Consider the following 11964-nt stretch of genomic DNA (forward strand, 5'->3'; position numbering starts at 1 on the left):
AAAAAGAAAAAAGAAAAAAGAAAAAAAGTTGGTTCATCTAAATCTTTCACAGCTCAGTGAAAGCAACTAGATTTTATTTTAGGTCCAGCCTGCCAACAAGTATCATTTTGATTTGTATGAGTGGAATGAAGACAATTAAGCTTCCAAAAAGCCAGTATTTGGTAAAAATAGCCATGTCCTTATTTAGCAGCATACAGTATTTTTAAAGAAATGTTTTAGCTTCTCTCTTCCAGTCAAAGGGCACATTTTTTTCCACCCAAAGTTATCGACTTTCCTCTATTTTGAGACCACTAGAGAAAAGAAAATGACAGGGAGCTAAGAGTTGTCCAACATCTTTCAAGATGTGCTGAAAAGGTAAGTTACTGTCTCTCTCCAAGCAAGTACCAGTAATATACTGTACAGCCTGTGTCTCTTGGACAGTCTGACACAGTCTAGCTCCACTGAACCACTTCTGATTTACACCAGCACTAAAAAAGGGAGGGGGAGAAAGAAGTCAGACATTGTAAATCTTTTCACTGAGTGACATTTTGAAAGGCTCATACATCACTTTGAAACTAAGGTCTAGATTCACAGTACAGATGACCTGAAGAATGACTTATATGCCCCAAAGCCTCTTCTCTTTTCCTCAGATATCACTTGCTTTAGTAGTGATATCTTCCTACAAAGCCTGTCTCAATGCACTTGCAAAGGCATTTAGAAGACAAAGTCCCGTTGACTGTAAGACTAACACAAGATATTAACTCTTCCTACAAAGCCTGTCTCAATGCACTCGCAAAGGCATTTAGAAAACAAAGTCCCGTTGACTGTAAGACTAACACCTCCAGGATATTTACTTAATACAACCCACTAATATTAAAGGGACAACATTTTCAAGAGCTATACAGCAATTTAACAGCCTGATTTTCTTTGAGCATCAAGGGAGTAAGGTTTCTAAATCATTTGTGAAAGTATCAGCCTTTATAGTTCATTATTTATACTGCAGAAAAGAAGCAAGAGTTGGCAGTCCATGATCTGGCCATGCAAAGACACAGCTGTGAGCATTAGAAGAGATGTTCATCGTCATGCACTCAGTCGCTCTGCCAGGGTCTCTGAACAAGGGGCAAGATGAAGCTGTGTTTTACTCAATGCAGTATATCCCCATTTCCCGTTGTGTTGGAGGCAGAGTAATAAACCAGGTGTAATTCCAGCCTGCCCTAGCACATGGGTTTTTCGTACAACAATATCAGATTCTTTGCCCATTTGCCATACACACCTTCCCCGCAGCTTAACAGTTCATACAGATCAGAAAATGAAGGCAACACCTCAGCAAAGAGGCTTCTCCGGATCTCCATTTCCCAGCTTTGATTCAACATGCTTGAGACACTTGGGTAAGTCACTGGGCTGCAGGAAGGATGCTGAGCATCATCCCATTCAGCAGCACTGTGTAAGAAGATCTCAGTTTTGAATATGCTTTTGGACAGAATTCAAAGTCTTCTTTAGACTGAGACTTTGGCATCCAGACAGGTCTTATGGATACCATTATAGAAAGACAGAAAGGTGCAGGACCTCTTTCAACAGAACACAAGGACTACTATATTAAGCCGTGCTGTAACAATGTGCAGTTTTAATGAGTTAATGGTGGAGAAAGGGCTTCCAGTCTGGTGATCTTATCAATGATAGGATCTATGTCACCTAAGATTACATGTCCACGGCGCAGGTCTGAGCATCTGAGCAAATTGTCTGAGACTCCCATCATAGCATTTGAAGTCTAGTCAACGGAGTTTAGGGTGCAACTCATCTAGCCAAACCTAGGCTGCACTGACAAGAGTCTGTATTTGAATAACTCTATTTCTATTATAAACGGATCCTAGGCTCACTTAGATTTATATCCTATAGGCACTGCAATATTTCAGATGAATCCCAACCAAGCATTCCAAACAACTAAAGCCTGATTTATTGTGTACAGAAAAGGATTAAATTTATCCAGCTTGAATGACCCAGTATAAGATCAAGGTGAGGAAAGTTTTAAGTCCTCAATCACAATAGACCTCAACTACATAAGCACATAAGGCTTTAAATCCAGAAAAATCCACCAGCTCACAAGCACCAGCATGATCAGCAGCCAGCATGCCAATATATCCCCACACAAGCACTGAAACTTGTGAGGTTAAAATGAGACTGGAATTATCCATTACCCCTAACTCAGACACAAGGCTGACACACTATACTTGACCAGATGTCATATTCAAGCTCAGAAGCTTTATCTAGCAGTCATGATAAAATTACTGATCTGTTGGTGACAACTTTAGTGGTCCTTAAAACTGCATTAGCAATTAGTCTACTGAAATATTAAAGATAATAGTTACAGCTCCAACACAACATACCATTATATGGTGATTCAGAGACTGAAAGCATAACTAATTATAGACTGATTTTTGCAGTGAATACATTGGTAGGGCTTGAGACAATATTTAAAGGCACGTGTGGGCAGTTACAAAATACTTTCAGACACCTGAACAAAGACATTTGCAGAAGATTATAAAATTAAGTCTTTGAAGAGCAGAAGTAGCATGTTAGCCATGTCCTTTCCTCAAACCATGTTACTACACTGTCACTTAGCAATGGATTAAAGTGCTTTGTACTGGAATCCTATTAGTGGCTAACACCAATGCAATAGAAATTCTGTGTCTTGGAGGTGCAATGTTGCGGCTATGTCCTATTTGTAGCACTGGTAGAGATAGTAGGAAAAAATGATTTAAAAAGCACAATGAAGTCAGAACATCTCAGCACAATTTTTAAAGCATGTGTCTGCTGCTACCATTTTCCTGCCACATATTTTCTTGTTACTGATAGCCTCTGTTTTCAAAGCTAATAAACACACATGTATACAAGTGTTAATAATGCCAGGAAAGAGGGCAGCGAGGGTCAATTGTACTTGTTCACAAAGGCTGGGTTGTGTCGTTGGGTACAATCTCCTTCCATCCTCCCTGGGGAAGGGTTAGCATTCAGTTGCCCTGCTCCAGTGGGGGACTAAGCCTTAGAAACATCACTTTGCCCAGTGTTTTTTCCCTTAGGTGTAAACTGCATCCTTTGTCCCCACAGTCCATAATTTCCCCATCCTACTCACTCCTATATATAGTAGAATGAGAAAATAACAACAAAGCAGTCTTTATTCCCTAAGTCTAACCTGTGGCAGAGCTGCCCTATGTGGTTGCACAGAACCAGAATGCAATCTTGCCCTGAGTTATTACAGGGATTCAGAGATGTGCTTCAATATTGATCTGGCAGAATGGCTCTAGTGTCTTGCCCTGGACCCCAGGATGCAGACTTGAGCCTCAGCCCAGACTGAAAGGCACAGCTGACACAGAAATGCACCTGCAGAACCATCAGTGCCTAGGCAAATTAGAGCCAGCAAACTCACACCTCAGAAGATGTCCTCAAAGCCTATGGTTTTATGGTTAAGAGCAAGCCTGAGGTTTCTTGACTCCCTTCTCACCACGCAATAACCCTCAGAACACAGCCCAGGTGGCCACACACAGGAGCGTAGGTCCATTTGAGCTGCCCTTTGGGATTTTGCCCTGCCACCAGCTGCTAGTCCAGAGGTCTGGAGGTGTCCTTCTGGTCCTGGGTCACATCCACCAGACACAAGTGGATGGATACCTTGGATATCTTAAGGCATCGCAAGTGGAGCTGGATGCCTATGACTAGGGCACCGAATCTCACCCACTGCACATTAGTCAATACCGTCAGTGGGGATTCAGTTCTACCTAAAGCAGACGCCTCTTGTTTGGGCCATCTCTCAGCTCCACTGTCTAGATCTCCACTAATGGTAATAACATAAAGCTGTACTGCACATATAGGTATCCTAATGGAGCATCTGAATCTATAAGATGCATCTTAGGGGACATGGATCCCAGCCTCAGCAACTTAAAATGATCTCTGACAACTGATTTTTCAATTTTCTTTAGATTTTAGTATTCTGCAGACACAGATTTTTTGAGGTTGGGCTAACATGCAGTTATTTATTTTTCCCCAGTTGTTTACACTCTCTTTAAACAACATTAAATCTAATTCAAACCAGAGAGGCGTCCAGATGGCCCAACAAGTTTTTGCATACAGAATCAAAGTGTTCAAATCAATCCATACATTATAGTTGCTGCACCTAAAGTGCATCCTTAGTAGGCTGGCAGCTAACCTCACTGTGCACATCGAGGGCCACAGGTGCATTGACTTACAAATCTGAACCAGGCCCTTCTGCCAAGGATGTCTCGGGAGGAACAGAAGGGTGAAGTCCTCAGTATCTCAGCAGGTCGAGCCAATTGCTCCAAAATGGGGTAAAACTTTTACTCTACTACAGAAAAGCTGCAATTTGCCACAACAGCAGCAACTTTCCTATGGCACAATGGAGCATCTTGCTGACTGTCACTAGAATATGTATCTTACTGAGGGTGCCTGTGAATCTCACATCCTTTGGGAGTTTATATGTGAGAATCTTGCTTAAAAGCACTGAAGAAATTATATTCTGCATTCCCTGTTTACATTTCTGGTATTATTTCTCTGTTTCATATTTGTCAAGGTAGATTTAAAAAAAAAAAAAGCCCCCAAGAATCAAGGCAATCCTGAACGTATTTTCTAACAGCAGACACCCAGATTACTATTTAATTTTAGCGAGAAAATAGTTTATACAGTACCTTTCAGAGTAGCATTGTCTAAGAGTCAAAGCAGACAGTCTTTTATAACTTGGCTGTCTGCCATGACAACTTTCCTGGTCCGGTTTCCATTTATTAATATTTATCGTTGCAGTTTTTTAGCCTCTTCATGGCAAAATATAGTTTTATAAAGAGATTGAAAGTGTCATAAGAGACAAAGGCAAAATTATGAAGAGCAAAATGGCTCTAAATTTCCAAGCAAAATTTTATATGCTACGTAGCAAAAAACTGATGCAGTTGCATTTCTCGAGTAATAGCATCAGTACTTATAGTCCCAAGTGTCATCATTTTATTTCAGCTGTAGAACATTTTTTGTAGAGACTCTAAAGAAGAATCTCTGGGGATAAACGTTTCCTCTGTCTGATAATATAAACTTCAAATAGGTTGGCAAACAGGACCTAGCTGAATCATCAAGATCTGCTGATCAGTCATCTTATTAGGCTTCAAGATCAGATATTTTTCTCTAGTTTTTAAAATTCACATTTTTTATCTCAATGAAGTTTCTTCTCTTCCTAATTATTCATTGGGTCATCATCTTTGTATGCATGTACCCATACACCAAACTAGTGGGGTTCCTTGTAAACCAGAGACATGCTGAAGCCTGAGGATATATTTAGGACAGACAACGTCTTTATGACCAGTAAATACCGGAATTACTGGTTAAAAACTCCACTGCCTAAATTATTCATAAGGTCAAACTGCATCGCTATACTAATGTTGAGCCTTGTACTCCAGGAATAAATGTTGAAACTGAGATAGTGCTGCAAGTGATGCAGTTTGCTGCTTCTGTAGGATCATACCTCTACAAAAGTATGTCAGGAAGAGGCCAGGAACTGCACCCAGAAATCACCAAGGACGGATTCATCTCCTTTAGCTTTAACCCAGTACCTTACATTCCCTTTATGGTAAATGAAAGGAAAATGGATACTTCAAAATCACAATCTGTCCAGTTTCAGACATCTACTTTCTCCAAAACAGGTTTGTGCCCTAGACATATCCATTTTCCTTCTTTCACTTGAAAGCAGATGTTCAGACTAGCTGAATTCAACCCTGTGCACAATTTCCCTACACAGTGTCAAGTGATGTTCATAGTCCAAACTCTGAACCAGCCAGGCAATTTCATTCACTGTTGTAGACCAGCTGGGGCACTGAAGATCAGATTTTTCCAAAGAATTAGGCTCCTATTTAAGCACACAACAAAAAGGAACCCTTATTTATATGTTTATTTTAAGCAGTACTCAGCACCTTCACACTCAGCAGAAAAACAAATAGAAAATAGCTGCTGGAAGATTTGATGAAAGCCTGTCTGAAAATGCAATTCAATAGAAAAAAAATCACTTTTATTTTTCTTGCACAAGTTATGAGGACCTTTTTCTATGTTAGGGGCTTGGCATCTTGTCTTTCACCCTCAGATGATCTCTGGTTGCAAGGATGGGTAGCAAAGGTAGTTCATACCATAAGCTTATAGGCGGACAACTTGCTCTGGGTATGAGCATTTTAGGAGGTGTACAATGATTGTGCTGATCTTGTAACATGAACAAATAATAAAGATCTGTGACAACCACATAGTAAAATTAAGGACAGAAGTTCACGACTAAATGTGCATGTTTATCGTTTACTCTAAGTTATAATTCTGTTTAAAAATTAAAGACTAGCTCATTAGCTGGTAAATCACATTTTATTTCCACCTAATTTATGAGTCCTGAGGTGTTTGGCCAGGGCTTAACATGACCAAAAAAAATTGCTATATGCAACATCCTTTCATTTGCTTTTGGTGTGGTACATGAAATAGTCTCTTTATTTAGAAAGCTTTTTCTTTGTGAATCAACATCATTAGCAATCAAAAAAACAGCTATGAGCATTGAATGCAAATGCTTGAACTTCTATAATTTGCATGTCATTAATAAGCAGGCTGGCAGAGTTTGGTCATAAAGTTTACTTTGAAAGTTCCCATTGCTGTTACAGCTTCAGTCATGGTAGCAACGGTGAGATTCTTGATTCCAACTAATGAATGGTTTTAGGGAGCTAGGAGTCACATCTAGCATGGTGAACAGCAACCTGGGGCTTGCCCGTTGCGTCATGAACCTCTGCTCACACAAGTCTCCCTTGGTGAGGAGACAGAGTTTGAATCCACTCCAGGAAGATCTCCCTTTTTCGCTGTATGTTCAACTTTGTGCATAGGTCAGCTACCTGTTTTATTTCTCCTGTCTCTCATTATTGGATTAGTGGACTGCCAAAATGCCTAGTACACTGGAGATGCGCAAACTGGTCCTGCAAAAAGGACATTGAGCCCATTTACAAAACCAGAAGATACCGAGAGGTGAAGGAGACTGCGCAAGGGCATACAGAAGACGTATGCCAGTGCTTGAAAACAGGTCCTCAAAATTCAAGTCTAGTGTCCGGAGGCTTAGAAACCAAGGAGTAATAACAGGCAGCTGTCATTGAATTATTGGTAGATTGCCTTGGGGAAGCAGAAGTAAAATTTGCCAGAGAGGCAAAAAAATCAAACATCAAGCCAAACAAAACCAGTTGCCTTGGCTAGTCAGTTTTTCTACCTCTAAACTTCATGATCTGGATGGTTATTTTCATCATCTCACTGAGTCGCAATAATCAGCAGAGTGACAAAAACCAAACTGACAACTGGGGAAAATAACTCTGATCCCCTTGATTAAAAATAATCAATAATGCAGCAGGAAAGGCTTCAGCAGGTAGGAAGGGCTGATGACTCAGGGCGCACAATGAAAAAGGCCAAGTGAGCGAAACACAGAGCAGCCTTCCCCTCCTTTCCCGCAGCTGCCGGCAGGTAGAGCGGGGACACGGCTGTGCCTCGCAGGCAAGCGCAATAACTCTGCCGAATATTGCAATCTATAGTTCACTGACCCCAAATGATTACTGCACTCCCCTCATGCGTTCAGTAATTTTCTGTCCTGATTCAGCGGGACTCAAGCACGCAACCCAAAAGAAACAAAACTCTTTAGCCCTGCTTAGAAAAACAAATAAAAAGGTGAAATTGCAGCCCCCTGCTTCCCCTCATAATTTTTTAATGTCGTATTGGAGAGTTGGTTGTAAAACCTCTTTCAGCTCTAGCCACAAGAGTAGCCACCTCACTGATTAACTGTGAAGTGGCCTCATTGTTAGAGAGGCAGTTTGAGACAACATCCAAAAAAACCTGCAGTGGACAAATTCAGCGCACACTTGTGCCCCAGCTCAGAAAGATGCCGAGGGACGGGCTGAGCCCCTGAGATCACTCTGGTGCTCCCACACCTTGCAGAAGCCCTAAAATCCCTGCTGTGGTCAAGCAATTAGTATGACATTAAGACAAAGACATTTCTTCAAATAGAATTAAACTCAGAAAAGAATCAAGCTCCAGGAATTTGCACAGGTAGAATTTTGCTGGTGAAGCAGGCAAAATTGAAATTGTATTGCTTTTCCTTTATTTTCCTTTCAGGAGGAAAAATGGGGGGCTGCATCCAAGGAATCCCAAAACCTTTTTGTTTGTTTGTTTGTTTGTTTTTTTATTTAAAATTGCCCATGTTGCTTAAAAACAAGACAACGCAATGAAATACGTGTTCTGAAGACGTGCCTGCCCCCAGCCATGGGAGTATCACATCCCCTGCTCAAGAGGGACTTGTGAAACTGTGACAACCCATCCTCATTCAAGAGGTTCTGAATATATTTGCTGTGATATTTGGACCCATGCCCACGTTTGAGCCCTGCTATTCAGATCGCTTTAGGCACACAGATTCAACTTTCCTGGCCATGGCTCTTTGGTCCCCATAACCATCCCCTGCCATCGTGGAGCGGGACAGCAGAGAAGAGCCAGGCTTCCTGGTGGAGCCTGGACTTGTGCAGTCCAGTGCATAAGCTACACCGAAATGCTAGAAACTCCTCGGTGTCTGGATGCAGGGGACTTCTCAGCTGCTACTTTGTCCTCTAGGCTTGCTGGTCTTCCTGCCTGTTCCAGTATGGTTCCATAGGTACCAGTCAGCTGGCAGGCTACAAACACCACCATCCACAAGCCAGCCCCCTAGCTTAGCCTGAGGCCAGAGAGCGTCAGTGAACAGGCTCTTAATTGTTCAAATATTCACTGCGTGAAGCACATTTTTATGTGAATATTTCATACTGGCAATTTTTTAAGTAAATTGCTGCTCTCCACTGAATCTGCTCTATCCAGAAGATGCCACCTGTGCTGGCCGCTAGAAATTATGAAAATAACACTGGTCTTCCCAACACAAGGTGGATGGTTTATTTGCAGTTTAATATTATCTCCTGTTTTTACTGCAGGCAGCAGCATTCTCTGTTGTTGACACTGCAATCCAGATGAGTTTTAATTCCGTTCAGCTACGCAAACTTATGCACATGTTCCTCCAGTAGTCAGCAACAAAAGCAAAACAGACTCAACTTCTATAAGCATCAAACACAGCCCACATACTTGAGGTACATAAAAATGTTTGTCACAGTACAAAATTTATAGCAACCCTTTTAGTGCAAGATGCATCACAGCAAAATCTTGATTTGACTAAGTGTTTGATATTCTCATGCAGCTGTTACTGCTAACAGGATTCATAAGTCACATTCCTTTAGCATATATAACTTTAAAGGGGACCATTCACTTCATATTTAAATCTTACTATAAATTTCCCCAGAGGAAAGCCTGCAAAGGATGTAGTCATCCTTATCAGCCAAGGGAGACAAATGTCCAATTTACAATGATCTAAAAGATTTGGATTCAAGGATGAAAAGGAATTATTAATTTTTTTCACCATGTTTGCAAAGTTTCTGTTACAATAAAGCTCCTGCCTCCAACGAGAATCTAGATGCCGTACTAATGCAAACACAGTAGCAGCGTGGTAGCATACAGATGTGTGACTGTGAGCTAGGGAATAAGTTTTAGATGATCCCAGATGATTATCGGGATGTGGGAAGGGAGATAGATAGCAGTGAATTTCTAGCAGGAGGCTGACTCCTGTTTATAAGGGGAAAAGAAAGCAAATCCATCTACCACTGCCAGTGATGCCCCATCCTGTGCTAAAAACTTAGGCACACCTTCAAAACATGACATTTCTGTTTTCTTAGGCGGTTGCATGAATAGTGCAATAGGGAATGATAAGACCACATTAACCATTAGAACTGAAGCAGCTGAGGTTACTGTTCCTCAGCTGACACCTAGGAGTTAAACTTTATCTGCTGCAAAGCAAAGGAAAATCAATTCATCCAGACTGTCAAGGAAGAGTACACAGAGCAGAAGGGGAATGTCCACACGGCCAGCTACTGCATCTCAGGTGGGATGCAGGTATCACCTACACTGGCCTGATCCCTTGGATGGCAAAGATCACCCCACAGGATGCCATTCCATGTTCCCTGCAAGCTTCTTGATTTTCAGCTACAGTTATCTCAACTTCTCTCCTTGTGAAGGCTTCTTTCCCCACAGCTAGAAGAGATTATTTTTAAGAAAGACAGAGACGTCCTAGGACAAGAGAGCCATCAGTTTCTGCTTCCCAGCAAAGCCCTTCATACTCCTAAGGGAAACTTCTGATGGGAAACACTCCCCGAAACTGGGGAACATAATATTAATGTGTAGAAGCAAAAATAAAATTTGTTTCAGCAGTGGCATGTATCTCGAGACACTTTGCATTAGGTTTTAGATGAGAATATTGACAAAACGCAACTTAACCCAAAGAGGGATTTAAAGATCTAATACTGCCTCTCTTGTACTCATCAATTTAGGACTCAGTACAGCTCATACTTGCTGCTTACCAGCAGGACACCTTCAGATAATTTGATTCTGGCAATAACATAACACTTTTTCTAGTCACAGCAGACACCTCACCAGATGTTGTGCTCTGGAAGCCCTCGCTGTGGTTTCTCGCACTGTGGTGCCTTTGTAAATGTTGCAGCTCATAGCTGCCACGCGCAGCACTACATGATAAAAATTAAGACACTTTATGTGAAGCTTTGAATGCTTCTCTGAGGGGAAGCTGCCTTCTTATTTAGACTGGCAGAACCAGAATTGAATCTAATAAAGCTGCAGTGGAAGAGACGTGGAGGAGAGAAAACTTGTTTCTTCCCACAAGGAGGTCCTTCCAGCCCACTGCCTGGAGGAACGAGGGACTAGTCCCTTAGGATTGCTCACATGGTTTTGGAGATCCAATGGGAATCACAAGCTGCAGTTTGTTAATACACAAAATAAGCTGAGCAGTGCTGCAGAGCACCAAAACAACTTTAAAGGCTTCTGACAAATATGTATTGTCACCTGCAGGTGACGTCTTCAGAGGAATGAGGTGTCACCAGAGCTGCTACTAGGCAGCTGCCATCTGAATGGCTAGTAGGTGCCATTAACCAGCCGAGCACCCCCCAAACACATTGCTTTGTTTTCCATGGTGAGACTTTGCCCCTGAAGTAGGAAGTCACTGGCTTTCTTAAGCCTGTGGAGACATGAGCTCTCAAGGAGGGGTCCATATCTAAGTGTCCCAGAGCACATTCCCCTCTCCTGCCAGGACCACAAGGAAAGGAAGGAACCAGAAGGCAAATCTAGCCACTGAACTTGTCCCTAAGTCTCCTGGTTCGGGAAGCACTCAGCTGGGTGACAGGAGTCCTGTGGTCCATTTCCCTGCTCCCTGGATAGGTTCTTCACTTTTCCTAGCACCTTTTTCATATAAATTCAAAGACACTGCAGGAGCTGTGACCGGACTCCCCCTGCATTCCCACTCCCAAATGGGTACTGCAGCCTCTCGCCTCCACTTCTATGGTCTCTCAGTCCTCTGTGCTAGTGGAAGGAAAGCAGTTCCACATATTCAAGTCATTTTTAGAAATTCCAGAACTGATAAGTATCCAATGAAGATTAATATTGACTCTTTTTATTTGAATTATAGTTTAAATTTGTCATTGGAGTTTCATTTTTAAGCACGTGAGTTAAACAGTGGTAGAAATCTCATTTTGTTGACACTTTGTGTTAACAGGAACTGAACACTTCAGATGGTCAGTGACCAATATTCAAGACCATTTTCTCTATGGCTGATTTATTTACCTGTAGCACAGTGTAATTAGGAGAACAAACCATGTTTCAGCCAAGGGGGTAGCAGCGAGACAACGATGGTGCTGAGTTAGCAGATGTACGTCACAGGGAGATGCTCAGCCTGCTCCTCACAAGATCTGGGATCCCAGCTTTATGCTGCCTCCATATCTGTGCAAGTTTCCAGCTCCCTTTAATCACAGTTCAGTCCCCTCTGCATATTCCTCTCTATCAGGCAGTCTCCTAATTTCTTGTGTGCTTCCC

This window comes from Aptenodytes forsteri, unplaced genomic scaffold (genome assembly GCF_000699145.1).
Source record: "Aptenodytes forsteri isolate BGI_AS27 unplaced genomic scaffold, ASM69914v1 Scaffold87, whole genome shotgun sequence".
Lineage (NCBI taxonomy): Eukaryota > Metazoa > Chordata > Aves > Sphenisciformes > Spheniscidae > Aptenodytes > Aptenodytes forsteri.